This window comes from Dermacentor albipictus, chromosome 9, assembly GCF_038994185.2.
Source record: "Dermacentor albipictus isolate Rhodes 1998 colony chromosome 9, USDA_Dalb.pri_finalv2, whole genome shotgun sequence".
Taxonomy (NCBI): Eukaryota; Metazoa; Arthropoda; class Arachnida; order Ixodida; family Ixodidae; genus Dermacentor; species Dermacentor albipictus.
Genome location: NC_091829.1, coordinates 95,853,475 through 95,865,801, shown reverse-complemented (window position 1 = coordinate 95,865,801; position 12,327 = coordinate 95,853,475). Strand labels below are relative to the sequence as shown.

Genomic DNA, 12,327 nt, shown 5'->3' with positions numbered 1-12,327 from the left:
ACATCTTACCGCAAGAATTAACACATGAACAGTGAAGATTATGCGTAATCGATTTGTCTCAATGAATGGGCAGTTATTGTCAGAGACGAGATATTTTGTAAATATCATGGGAATGAGTTCAACCAACTACATTGCAGTTCAGCAGTGCCCTTTGACACTTGGGTTAATTGCTTGCCGCATTCGAAAATTTCCTCCGACCGTTGTACTTGGATCTATAGGCCGCCAGTCCCCTTCGAGACCATTTATTGCCAAATGTAAACGCAGTTACGGTCATTATACCACTCCCTGCGTTTCGGTACTGATTTAGAGTGCGCACAATTTTTGGCGTATAGAGCACCAATGTCATTCCCAGTGCACCAGCACCTGAGTGCCGCAAGCTTGTTTACGTATGCGCGTATGTCCCCGGCTGCTCTTCATTCATTTAAACATATATGCTGCGTTATTAACTACAAAGCGCTTAATTTGAGAACATTGCGAGAACACGCATATATTTGCGCATATGATCAGCGTTACAAAGCCCATATGCGCGGCAAACTGCGACCGGAATAGAAGATGCGTATATATATTTATACGATCTGTTATTGCAGCTTTTGGTAGAAGGCTAGCTCTCACATTTTGTACGCAACTTCATAATGCGTACAGTTTGCGTGTTCAATAAAGTATTGTTAGCTGAAACTTTATGAGTACGAGCGCTCATTCAGACAGCTTAAATTTTCTCACAATATACGGATGTTCACATAACAAAAATACGGAATTCTCTCTGTTTCGTCCAAAACAGCGTATAGCCGTTATATGATTACAGTGAAAATGTCCGTAAAGCTGAATACGGAGAGCACTTTCCGTATATTAACGGCAGATTTTGCCATATTTTTGAAATATGACATACTTTCCGTATTTTTATCTGCAGTTCTCCGTATAATGACAGAAATCCCCCGTAAAATTACGGAAATTTTTTACAGTGCAGAACTGCGATGCAGCAGAGAGTGCTAAGAATCACTGGCGCCGGACAGGCCGCCATTGGAATATGAACCTGGCAACGTTTAACGCTAGAACGTTATCTAGTGAGGCGAGTCTAGCAGTGCTATTGGAGGAATTAGAGGGCAGTAAATGGGATATAGTAGGGCTCAGTGAAGTTAGGAGGCCAAAAGAAGCATATACAGTGTTAAAAAGCGGGCACGTCCTGTGCCACCGGGGCTTAGCGGATAGAACTAGGAGTCGGATTCCTGATTAATAAGAATATAGCTGGTAACATACAGGAATTCTACAGCATTAACGAGAGGGTGGCAGGTCTTGTTATGAAACTTAATAAGAGGTACAAAATGAAGATTGTATAGTTCTACGCCCTTACATCCGGTCATGATGACCAGGAAGTCGAAAGCTTCTATGAAGACGTGGAATCGGCGATGGGTAAAGTCGAAATAAAATACACTATACTAATGGGCGACTTTATTGCCAAGGTAGGCAAGAAGCAGTCTGGAGACAAGGCAGTGGGGGAATATGGCATAGGCACTAGGAATAGTAGGGGAGAGTTATTAGTAGAGTATGCAGAACAGAATAATATGCGGATAATGAATACCTTCTTCCGCAAGCGGGATAGCCAAAAGTGCTCGGCAAGGTGCGCTGCAGTGACCACAGGATGGTAAGAACTCGAATTAGCCAAGATCTGAGGAGGCAACGGACGAAACTGGTACATAAGAAGCCGATTAATGAGTTAGCGGTAAGAGGAAAAATAGAGGAATTCAATATCAAGCTACACAACAGGTGTTCGGCTTTAAATCAGGAAGAGGGCCTTACTGTTGAAGCAATGAACGACAATCTTGTGGGAATCATTAAGGAGTGTGCAATGGAAGTCGGTGGTAACTCCGTTAGACAGGATACCAGCAAACAACCACAGGAGACGAAAGATCTGATCAAGAAACGCCAATGTATGAAAGCTTCTAACCCTACAGGTACAATAGAACTGGCAGAACTTTCGAAGATAATCAACAAGCGTAAGACAGCTGACATAAGGAAGTATAATATGGATAGAATTGAACATGCTCTCAGGAAGGGAGGAAGCCTAAAAACAGCGAAGAAGAAACTAGGAATTGGCAACAATCAGATGCATGCGTTAAGAGACAAAGCCGGCAATATCATTACTAATATGGATGAGATAGTTCAAGTGGCTGAGGAGTTCTATAGAGATTTATACAGTACCAGTGGCACCCACGACGATAATGGAAGAGAAAATAGTCTAGAGGAATTCGAAATCCCAAAGGTAACGCCGGAAGAAGTAAAGAAAGCCTTGGGAGATATGCAAAGAGGGAAGGCAGCTGGGGAGGTTCAGGTAACAGCAGATTTGTTGAAGGATGGTGGACAGATTGTTCTAGGGAAAATAGCCACCCTGTATACGCAATGCCTCTTGACCTCGAGCATACCGGAATCTTGGAAGAACGCTAACATAATCCTAATCTATAAGAAAGACGACGCCAAAGACTTGAAAAATTATAGACCCATCAGCTTACTGTCCGTTGCCTGCAATCTATTTACTAAGGTAATCGCAAATAGAATCAGGAACACCTTAGACTTCTGTGAAGCAAAGGACCAGACAGGATTCCGTAAAGGCTACTCAACAATAGACCTTATTCACGCTATCAATCAGGTGGTAGAAAAATGTGCAGAATATAACCAACCCTTATATATAGCTTTCATTGATTACGAGAAAGCGTTTGATTCAGTCGAAACCTCAGCAGTCATGGAGGCATTGCGGAATGAGGGTGTAGACGAGCCGTATGTCAAAATACTGAAATATATCTATAGTGGCTCCACAGCCACCGTAGTCCTCCATAAAGAAAGCAACAAAATCTCAATAAAGAAAGGCGTCAGACAGGGAGATACGATCTCTCCAATGCTATTCACAGTGTCTTTACAGGAGGTATTCAGAGACGTGGATTGGGCACTATTAACGTACTTCGTCGTTTTCATTTGTACATAGCCATCATCATCTTCCCTCTTCTTCGACTTCTTCGCGCGTGAGCTGCGGGCGTTGCCTTCTGTGGAATAAACAGCACTGGACAACTCGATCAGTCTCGGTATTATAATATATATATATATATATATATATATATATATATATATATATATATATATATATATATATATATATATACATACATATATATATATATATATATATATATATGTATATATATATATACATATATATTGTGTACATTATGCATACGCTTCATAATCTCACCTGTACATACCCATCATAACCGTTTTCGGGCCTCGTGGTGGGGCTCTCACTCGAAAGAATAAAGGAGAGCCTGGCTGCCTAAACCTCGTCTCACAAGTGGTGGAGTGCGCTGCCCGGTTCCTTCGTCCTCTCGCTCCCGGTCTCTCTTCAGTTTCACCTACGCTGCATGCCTGGAGCTCCACTCGGGTCGCCGCCTCTACCAAATGCACTCAACCATGTCGCAAGACAAGCAGACCATGACATCCACCTCGCCTACTCGTGCGGGAACCCCTTTTTGGACAGTCACCACCCCTCAGAAGGAAGCACCGCTGGGCCTCCAGGTGCCGACGTTGAAGACTGGTTGGAGCTATACGAGCGCAGTTCATAACCCTACTTCTTCGCCAGTTGTACTCTCCCAGGGCACTACTGTGACATGGGCTGCTGACACCGAACCTCTTTCACTGGTACCGCTTCACACCGAATCACCACCTTTGTCCGCCACAACTGCTTATCATAATGCTGCCACTGCTTTAACGGCCGCGATAAATCCCGATCTGACCGCTGCGCAGAAAGAAGACATTTTGGCACTCCTCCAAAAACACAGCACCTCATTTCGCGTTCAATCCAAGCTTCTGGGGCGCACTTCCGTCGCAGTACATTGCATCCAATCCGAAGGCAGTTCGATTGCACGCCACCGCCCATATTGTGTCTTCCGCAGAACGGAAAATGATTGCGGATAACGTTGATAACATTCTCAAAAGAGACATGATTTGGCCATCGTCCAGTTCCTGGTCGTCTCATGTTGTGCTGGTTCGCAAGAAAAACAGCTCTGCACGATTTTGCGCCGATTATCGAGCCCTTAGCAAGTTTACGCGCAAAAACGTATATCCGATGTCAAGAATCGACGATGCCATTGACTCCCTCCAGGGTGCAGCATATTTTTCTAGTCTAGACCTCCGATCCGGATACTGGAAAATCGCCACACACGAAGCGGACAAGGACAAGACAGCCTTTGCAACAGCAGACGGACTCTACGAGTTCGACGTTATGCCCTTCGGTTTATGTAATGCTCCTGCAACAATAGAACGCATGATCGACACAGTTTTACGTGACCTAAAGTGGAAGACCTGCCTGTGCTATTTATATGACATAGTTATTTTTTCTACAACTTTTCAACAACACCTTGAGAGTTTGGACGAAGTTTTCACGTGCATTTCTAACGCTGGACTCCACCTCAACACAAAGAAATGCCATTTTTCCAGAAAGAACATCAAAGCCACCTTATCAGCAAAGATGGCGTTCGACCAGATCCCGAAAAGGTTGCTGCCGTGCTTCGCTTCTCTCGCCCTGAAAATCAAAAACAATCAAGAAGTTTCTTGGGCCTGGAATCCTTGTTCCGCCACTTCATCAGTCATTTTGCTGCCATGGCATCGCCGGTGCCCAAGTTGCTGACGTCGGCCAATGTTTTCCCTTGGACAGACGACTGCGAACTTTCTTTTTAAGCCCTCAAGGAAGTACTAACCACCAACCCTGTCCTCTGTCACTTCGATGAGAACGCACTAACTTGTTTGCACACCGGCGCTTGTGGCCATGGAATCGGTGCTGTGCTTCTACAGCGTGATACCACCTCACGAGAGAGAGTTGTTGCCTATGCCAGTCGCGCACTAACGGCTGCCTAAAAGAACTACTCGATCAGAGTACAGGAATGTCCCGCACTATTTTGGGCGATCCGGAAATTTCGACCATATCTTTACGTGTGCCACTTCACGATCATAACCGACCACCGCGCCTTATGCTGGTTCTCGTCAGTCAAAAATTTATCTGGACGCGTTGGTCGCTGGCTGGTCCCCTTAGAAGAGTACGATTTTCACTTTGTCTACAAGTCTGGGAAAAAGCATCAAGATGCCGACGCTCTCTCTTGCTGCCCGCTGCCACTATTCGAGTACATCTCACCGTCTCTCGCCACTTGATGATGAGACTAAGTCGCCACTTCCGTTATTACCTCTAGCGGTTGGTGACACGTTATCTTCCGATCGCATCACTCAGCTCGCCTCGGGTCAACGTTTTGACCCCTACTGCAACATCATTATCCAACGCCTGTGCTGAACTACTTCTGCACCACATGCCAGATTACGTCGACAACTGCGACTAATTAAGCTTGAAAACGATGTGCTGTACCGCAACATTTACAACTCCGACGGACATTTCTGGGTGCCTATTATTCCACGTTCAATGGGCACACAAGTCCTTGAAGCCGTTCACGACGACCCATATGCTGACCATTTGGGTTTCCACAAAACATACCACCAAGTCAGGAGCCGTTTCTTTTGGCCAGGCATGTCTACCTTTGTGGCCAAGTACGTTGCTTCTTGCGTCCAGTGTCAATGGCAGAAACGGCCGAATTCACCTCCTTCTGGGCTTTTAGAGCCAATATCATGTCCCGAGACACCGTTTGGCATCGTTAGAATAGACGTAGTCTGCCCATAATGCCGGCACGTCATCGATGGATCGTGACAGCTGTTGACGAGCTCACACGTTACGCAGAGACCGCTCTTCTACGCTCTTGTTCGACCTCCGACGTTTCCACCTGCTTTCTGGATGACATTGTGCTGCGTCATGGTGCACCTCGTGTACTGTTAAGCGACCCCGGAAGTCTTTCATGTCAACAATGATCGCAGAAGTATTCGGAGCTTGTGGCACATTTCATAAGACGACATGCGTATATCACCCAGAAACAAATGGCTTAACTAAGCGATTTTATCGCACACTAATATATATGGCATCAATGTATATCGGGTAAATCGCGAAAACTGGGACAAACTTTTACCTTTTGTTACTTTTGCTCACAGCACCGCTATCCAATGAACTACGTAGTACTCACCTTTCTACCTAGTTTATGGCCGTTAACCGACATTCACCATCGACGCCGCTTTTTTCAATGCCCCAACACCTCGGCCAGTATACCCGAACAGTTCATCTCGAGACTTGAGGAATGCCGTCAACGTGCTCGCTTCAACACAGAAATCAGTCAGCTAGATCGCAAGCAAAGTTACATTTCTCGTCGCGACGTCTCCTTTCGTCCTGGAGAGGAAGTGCTCCTTTGGACGCCCATTCGTACACCCGATTTCTGTGAGAAGCTTCAATCCCACTCCCTTGGACCCTACATTATTAATGAACAAACATCCCCCGTGAACTATCACGTTACTCCCGCAGACGTTTCTTCGGACCATCGTGGTTTAGAGATCGTTCAAGTTTCGCGCCTAAAACGATTCGTTCGGCGTTTCCCTTCTGGCTAAGTCGCGGCCTGGCTGGCCGCTTGCGCGTGCGGGGAAATTAGTGTGAGCATTATTCCTACACTTCGTATTCTCACCTGTACATACTCATCATTACCTTTTTTGGCCCTGGTGGTGGGGCTCTCACTCGAGAGAATAAAGAAGAGGCTGGCTGCCTGAGCCCCGTCTCACAATATATGTACAGCGCCCCACGAGAGGGTGTTAAACCGAACGTCACACATAGACAGGCTCCACAATGAATAATTGAGGTGGACAGTACCTTAGTAAGAAAATTCCATGGAACTGTACTCAATAGCAAACAATTAGATAAGAAAACTTGGTGTAACAGCCTAAAATTCTGACTGCAGATTATTCGTACCTAACCCAAACGTTCTGCAGTATTCGAAATGCATTCGAAAAATATTAACACTTACGTATACTGACTAATAGATTGGAAGGCCGAATCGAACAGAACACTGTCCTATTCGTAATTCGAAAGTTTCAATTATTCGCACACTCCTAGTCTGGCCTGGACATTTGGCTCTATGACGTGCTGTCGGTGCGCTAACAATTACTGAATCCTGGCTTGTCTGCTCTTACGCTCTTGCAATACCATTCGGATTTCTTTTTTGTATCTATCGCATGTTTTTTTAGTGATTGTAAAATTTACATACAGTATTCTAAACAGGTATCCCACCACTTGATGTAATTAAAATTTTATTATCATCGACAATACATGAGGGGACCCCCAGAGTTTCTATTCTTTGGTACGCCCAACGGTATAAATACGCGTAACACTGCAATCTCCTATTTATTCAGTAACTTTAGAAGACCTAAACGTCAAACCAGTTGACGGTATCTGATGTTTCAATAATGTGCATACTATGTTATCTTAGACAGCTACCATTTTACTTAATATAGTTGTTATGTTGATGCCACGCATGCTTTGACAGCTTGTGTTGAAGAACGACACGAGATAGAAATTACTCGATTAGTCATTGGCTCAGCCGAACGATCGTGACCACTGACATGCAAGTATAAGTGTTTAACATGTGATGGCTTCCCTAGTGTCTGAGCAGTCAGACGCTGCTGATAGGGCGCAGCAGGTCGAATTGAATTCATAGGGGTGAGTAGTAGAAAACTGAAAGCATAGCACTTGCCATTTAGCGCGCTTAAAAAGGCACGATAAAAAACTTCACATTCTGGCCTTCCGGAAATGTCATTTGCGCTTCAAATGAACTTCACGCACGCTGTATCTGGCAACTAAACGAGTGCTACTACACAAATGTTCACGTTCAAGATTCATCTGCAATAACGGTGCAGCTGTTCTGGCATTCCCTCGCCGCGGCACAAATATAGGAGATTACCCAGCTCAGCTAAAGCAGCAAACAAGCTACATGAACAAATTATATCATGGCGGCTGTAATGCGATGGCGCTATCCAAAGCACCCAGCCTTCGAATTTGATTGAATTCATATACGATAGGCTCGCGGTTATAAACAACACCAAATCCTTACAATAATCTTAGTTGTCAAAGTCAAATGCTTTTTCAGGGAGTTCACACTGCTTTTCCGTATCGGATATATTTTTAGCTTTTTTCGTATAACGATCGCGATGACAGTCGAATCCCGGCCACGGCGGCCGCATTTCGATGGGGGCGAAATGCGAAAACACTCGTGTACTTAGATTTAGGTGCACGTTAAAGAGCCCCAGGTGGTCAAAATTTCCGGAGTCCTCCACTACGGCGTGCCTCATAATCAGAAAGTGGTTTTGGCACGTAAAACCCCAAATATTATTATTATTATTATTATTATTATTAGTCCAACCTATAAATTGTAACGTTTAGGAGCCATTGGTCGCAGTGATATTGCGATATACAGCGTGTCTCAGTTATCTTGAGCCAGAGTATAAAAATATGCGAAGGCCACGTAGCTGGACAGAACCAAGGTAATGGTATTTGTCGTCGCGCACAGATACTGAAATTATTTTTTTCATTTCGCCTAATGAGATAATTATCCTTAAGTAATTTTTCAGCTTCTTCAATATTATGAGAGAGAGAGAGAGAGAGTGATTAGATGAAAAGTGTTAATGAGCCTTCTGTTGCTCAATACGTGCTACATAAAAAATGTTTGTCCGAGCGTGTGAGAACCCCACAAATGCACGCAAAATAGCGGCGCGGCTGGCGCTCGAGGGAAAGTGCGTCTTTTCGCAGGTTTTCTTCACGATCGAAAAAACACTTTTTGTAGCACCCATTGAACACCAGAACGCTATAGTTTTCATGTTGCTCTACCATTTTCTCCTGGACACTTTTCATCCAATTATATTTTAGAAGTCGTGTATTTAATTGCGGCTAATTATGAAGTTAGCTAGAACAAAAAAAAAAGAACTATCGGTGGCGACAATGACCCAGCGCTTATCAGCTGAAGACTTGGGAAACAGGCCAAGTAAATCCATCCCGACTTGTTCAAAAGGTGAGCAAGGAGGTCGTAAAGCAGACCGGCTGGTTTGAGTTGTGGAACTTTGCGATGCTGCCAATGTAGACAACTTCTGACGTACTGCATCACGGTTATTAGGAGTTTTCGCCAGTGGTACTTCTGCTTGATCCTTGCCAGAGTACGCGTGAAACCAAGATGCTCGGATGTTGGTTCGTCGTGGCATGCACGTAGAACGTCTTCGCGGAGAGGAACGAGAACAACAAGCAGGAAAACGGTTGCCGTAGGGTGAAAGTTCAGCTTGTATAGGAAGGACGTCAAAGCGTTGGTAGAAATAGGACAAGTGACGTGCGAACTGCCGCGGGGTTTGTGGACGGCTTCCTTCAAGGTATTCAATCAAGGGCTGGAGCTCGGAATCTGTGTTGCTGTTGAGTTTCGTTTAAAGACGGAAGGGTACGATGAAAACCAGAGTCGTCGTCAGTATCTAGTGGTGTGCGTTCGACAGGGGCGCGGGAGTGACAGTAAGTGTCCGTGTGTTTCGGGCCAGACTTATAGACGACTGTCAAATCAAATTTCTGTACACGAAGGCTCCATCTTGCGAGATGGCCTCAAGGATCCTTGAGATTCTCCAGCCAGCAGAGAGAATGGTGGTCGCTGACAACGCGGAAGGAGCGTCCGTACGAGTGTGGCCGGAACTTCTTGATAGCCCATTTGACTACTAGAGATTCCTTAGTGGCTACTTTGGCTGCTTCGATGGATTTCTGCCGTACTCGAGGTACTGGCGTCCGTAGCTTCTGGTTCAGGACCAGTAGGCATACGGTGGATGCATACCCAGCACTTCCATCAGCTTGTCGCGAGAGGAAAAGGCAAACAGTCCGGTCCAAGCGAACGGCCGTTTACAGTTCGTTTCTGCAGCAGCTACCACGCACAATTCTCCATCGTCGGCTTCTAGCGTAACTAGCGCGTGCCGAACCCCCCCATATATATATATATCTGCGGGAGTTGCGGCAAGTTGTTTTTTTCATCCACTTTAATTTCCATTAATTTATAGTTTCTTAATTTCATTGATTAAGCACAAGTAATTTCCCCTATGTTGTCCTTGGTGACAGTGTTTGTTGGCTTCTTCTCATGTGGCTAATAAAAATTCGGGCCGCTCGGTTAACCCCCTTTCTTCTCGTTCATTACACAACGACGGTCTCGTATCCGGCTACATTGATGCCTTCAGGTAGCATATGTGGGTTTATTGACCAGTCACCTTCAGTCAAAAAGATCACGTTATCGTGACACCTGCGGCAAAAAAGACGTTCCACGTCCGCCGCCATGGTCTGTGAGTGGTGGCGCTGGCTAATACTCCCAGGGTTCTACTAGGGCACATAAATACGCAAGAAAAGTCGACGGGGAAACATCGCCGCGGTAGCTCAATTGGTAGAGCATCGCACGCGACATGCGAAGGTTGCGGGTTCGGTTCCAATCTGCGGCAAGTTGTTGTTTCATCCACTTTAATTGCCATTAATTTATATGTTCTTAATTTCATTGATTAAGCACAAGTAATTTCTCGTATGTTGTCCTTGGTGTCAGTGTTTGTTGGCTTCTTCTCATATGGCTATATATATATATATATATATATATATATATATATATATATATATATATATATGCTACGTCGGGTTCTGCGTGCTGAACATTGAACACCCAATATAAGTAAATGTGTGTGTGGGTATGTGTTCTGTATGCACGTGCATATATTGAAATATACAGCTATGGTTATCGCCCCGTATCGCATGCCTCATGTTCAGCTCGTAGTTTTGGTTCATAAAGACCGAGAAATTAAGTGGATTAATTCATCTTGCCTTCATAGGTAAAACGTGGCTACTTGGGAGAATAGTATATAGTAAGAAGAAACACCTTCAACGACGAACCATTTCCTAATCCCTAATCCCATAGGACGACATTGGCCTTGATTGAGTTCCCAGGAAGGTTGAATCTTCTGGAAAATTTTTGTTTTCACAGAAAACTTACACTGAGGGATTGGGAGGGTTACAAATCATCGTCGGGAGATGTCGGCAGGTATAGGGAAGTGTTCTACCGCCGATGTTAAGGACGCATCAGTACTTCGTCACCCTGTTGCACACGCTATACAGCGTGCGATTGCTTTCCCCTTGACATCGACGTTCCATATTGCCACGTGTACTTGTTTATATAACATGCAAGTTGAAACTATCAAATTCCGGCGATAAGATTTGAACATTAGCATCCATGGTGGCAGGAACGATCATGTATCTGCCGAATGAAAAAATTGCAAAAGGGCAACAATTGCTTTAAGTAAATCCGAAGAGCAGTACATAGAGTGAGTGAACAGAATCAACGGCAGTCTCTGATCGAATGGAGTTGTTCTGCGTCAGCTTCTAGTAGGTCACCTTGGAAGATGTGAAATTCAGTGCGCGGAATCCACTGTTTTCGTCAGGATGCACAGCCGACGAAGATGTACTCGGTCGTATAGGCGGGTCCTAGGTTTGTCAACAGTGTACAAAAAAGCAATGTTACAGGGGCCAACGGATCGATTGGACTAAGTTGTCTTCGTCGGCGCAGCCGTGACACTTTTTGGTAGCCTTTGTGTGCGTCAAGCTCATTATCCCCTGCTATCAATGGCGGGGAAGAGTAAGATGCTGCCTACACAGCAGCGAGGGAAGTCGGAATGTTAAAAATGGTGTGTGTTTGTTGAGTTCAGATAGTGATGAAGAAGGTATCGGCACTGCTGTCACTTTTCTTAACGAAGGTCGAAAAACTGCAAAAATTCTAAACGTGTAAGCAGGCGTTATAAATAGATTGAGCCTCGCTATTGCGAAAAGCAATTGCGAAAATTTATTGCTTGGATTTTTGAAACAACAATAAGAAATCGCAAAGAAATAGAAATATAGACAATGAATAAAATAAACGAGGGTAGCGCTCACAGAGTCATCCTGATTTTTATCAAGGAGATGGCGGCAGCCTGAAGGCACAGCACATCGTGGCTATAGGCGATAAATACATCCGTTGTCAAATGCGTGTTTGAAACTGTAACCAAAACTGATGATGCTCCAGACTGGGTGCCCATAGAATAAAGAACATACTTAGAGAAGGGAAACTGTACCTTCCGCCGTGGTTCGAAAATAAGCAGTGGCAGTGCATGGAACTTACTTTGGCGGACGCCAGATGACGTTGCTCAATCCGGAAGCGGAAGTGCAATTTTTTTTTAGCGCAAAATTCAATATGGCCGTTTTTTGCCGGTCGCTGCCGGTCGCGTACGCTGGTACGCGCCGTGCTTGCCCTGCAGGCTATGCGGCATGCCTCAATGCCTTGGCTGCCGCGTAGCTGGTGCGTTCTAATTGCCAAGAGCCTCTACTGACGCCCATACAAACAAGCCACA

General features: G+C 45.0%; 1 protein-coding gene across 1 annotated transcript in view; it reads left to right on the top strand.

Moving 5' to 3' along the window:
* The window catches only part of LOC139049995 (uncharacterized), a 159,999-nt gene that overhangs the window by 28,346 nt on the left and 119,326 nt on the right, over positions 1–12,327 (top strand). The gene's annotated exons all lie outside the window — the stretch shown is intronic.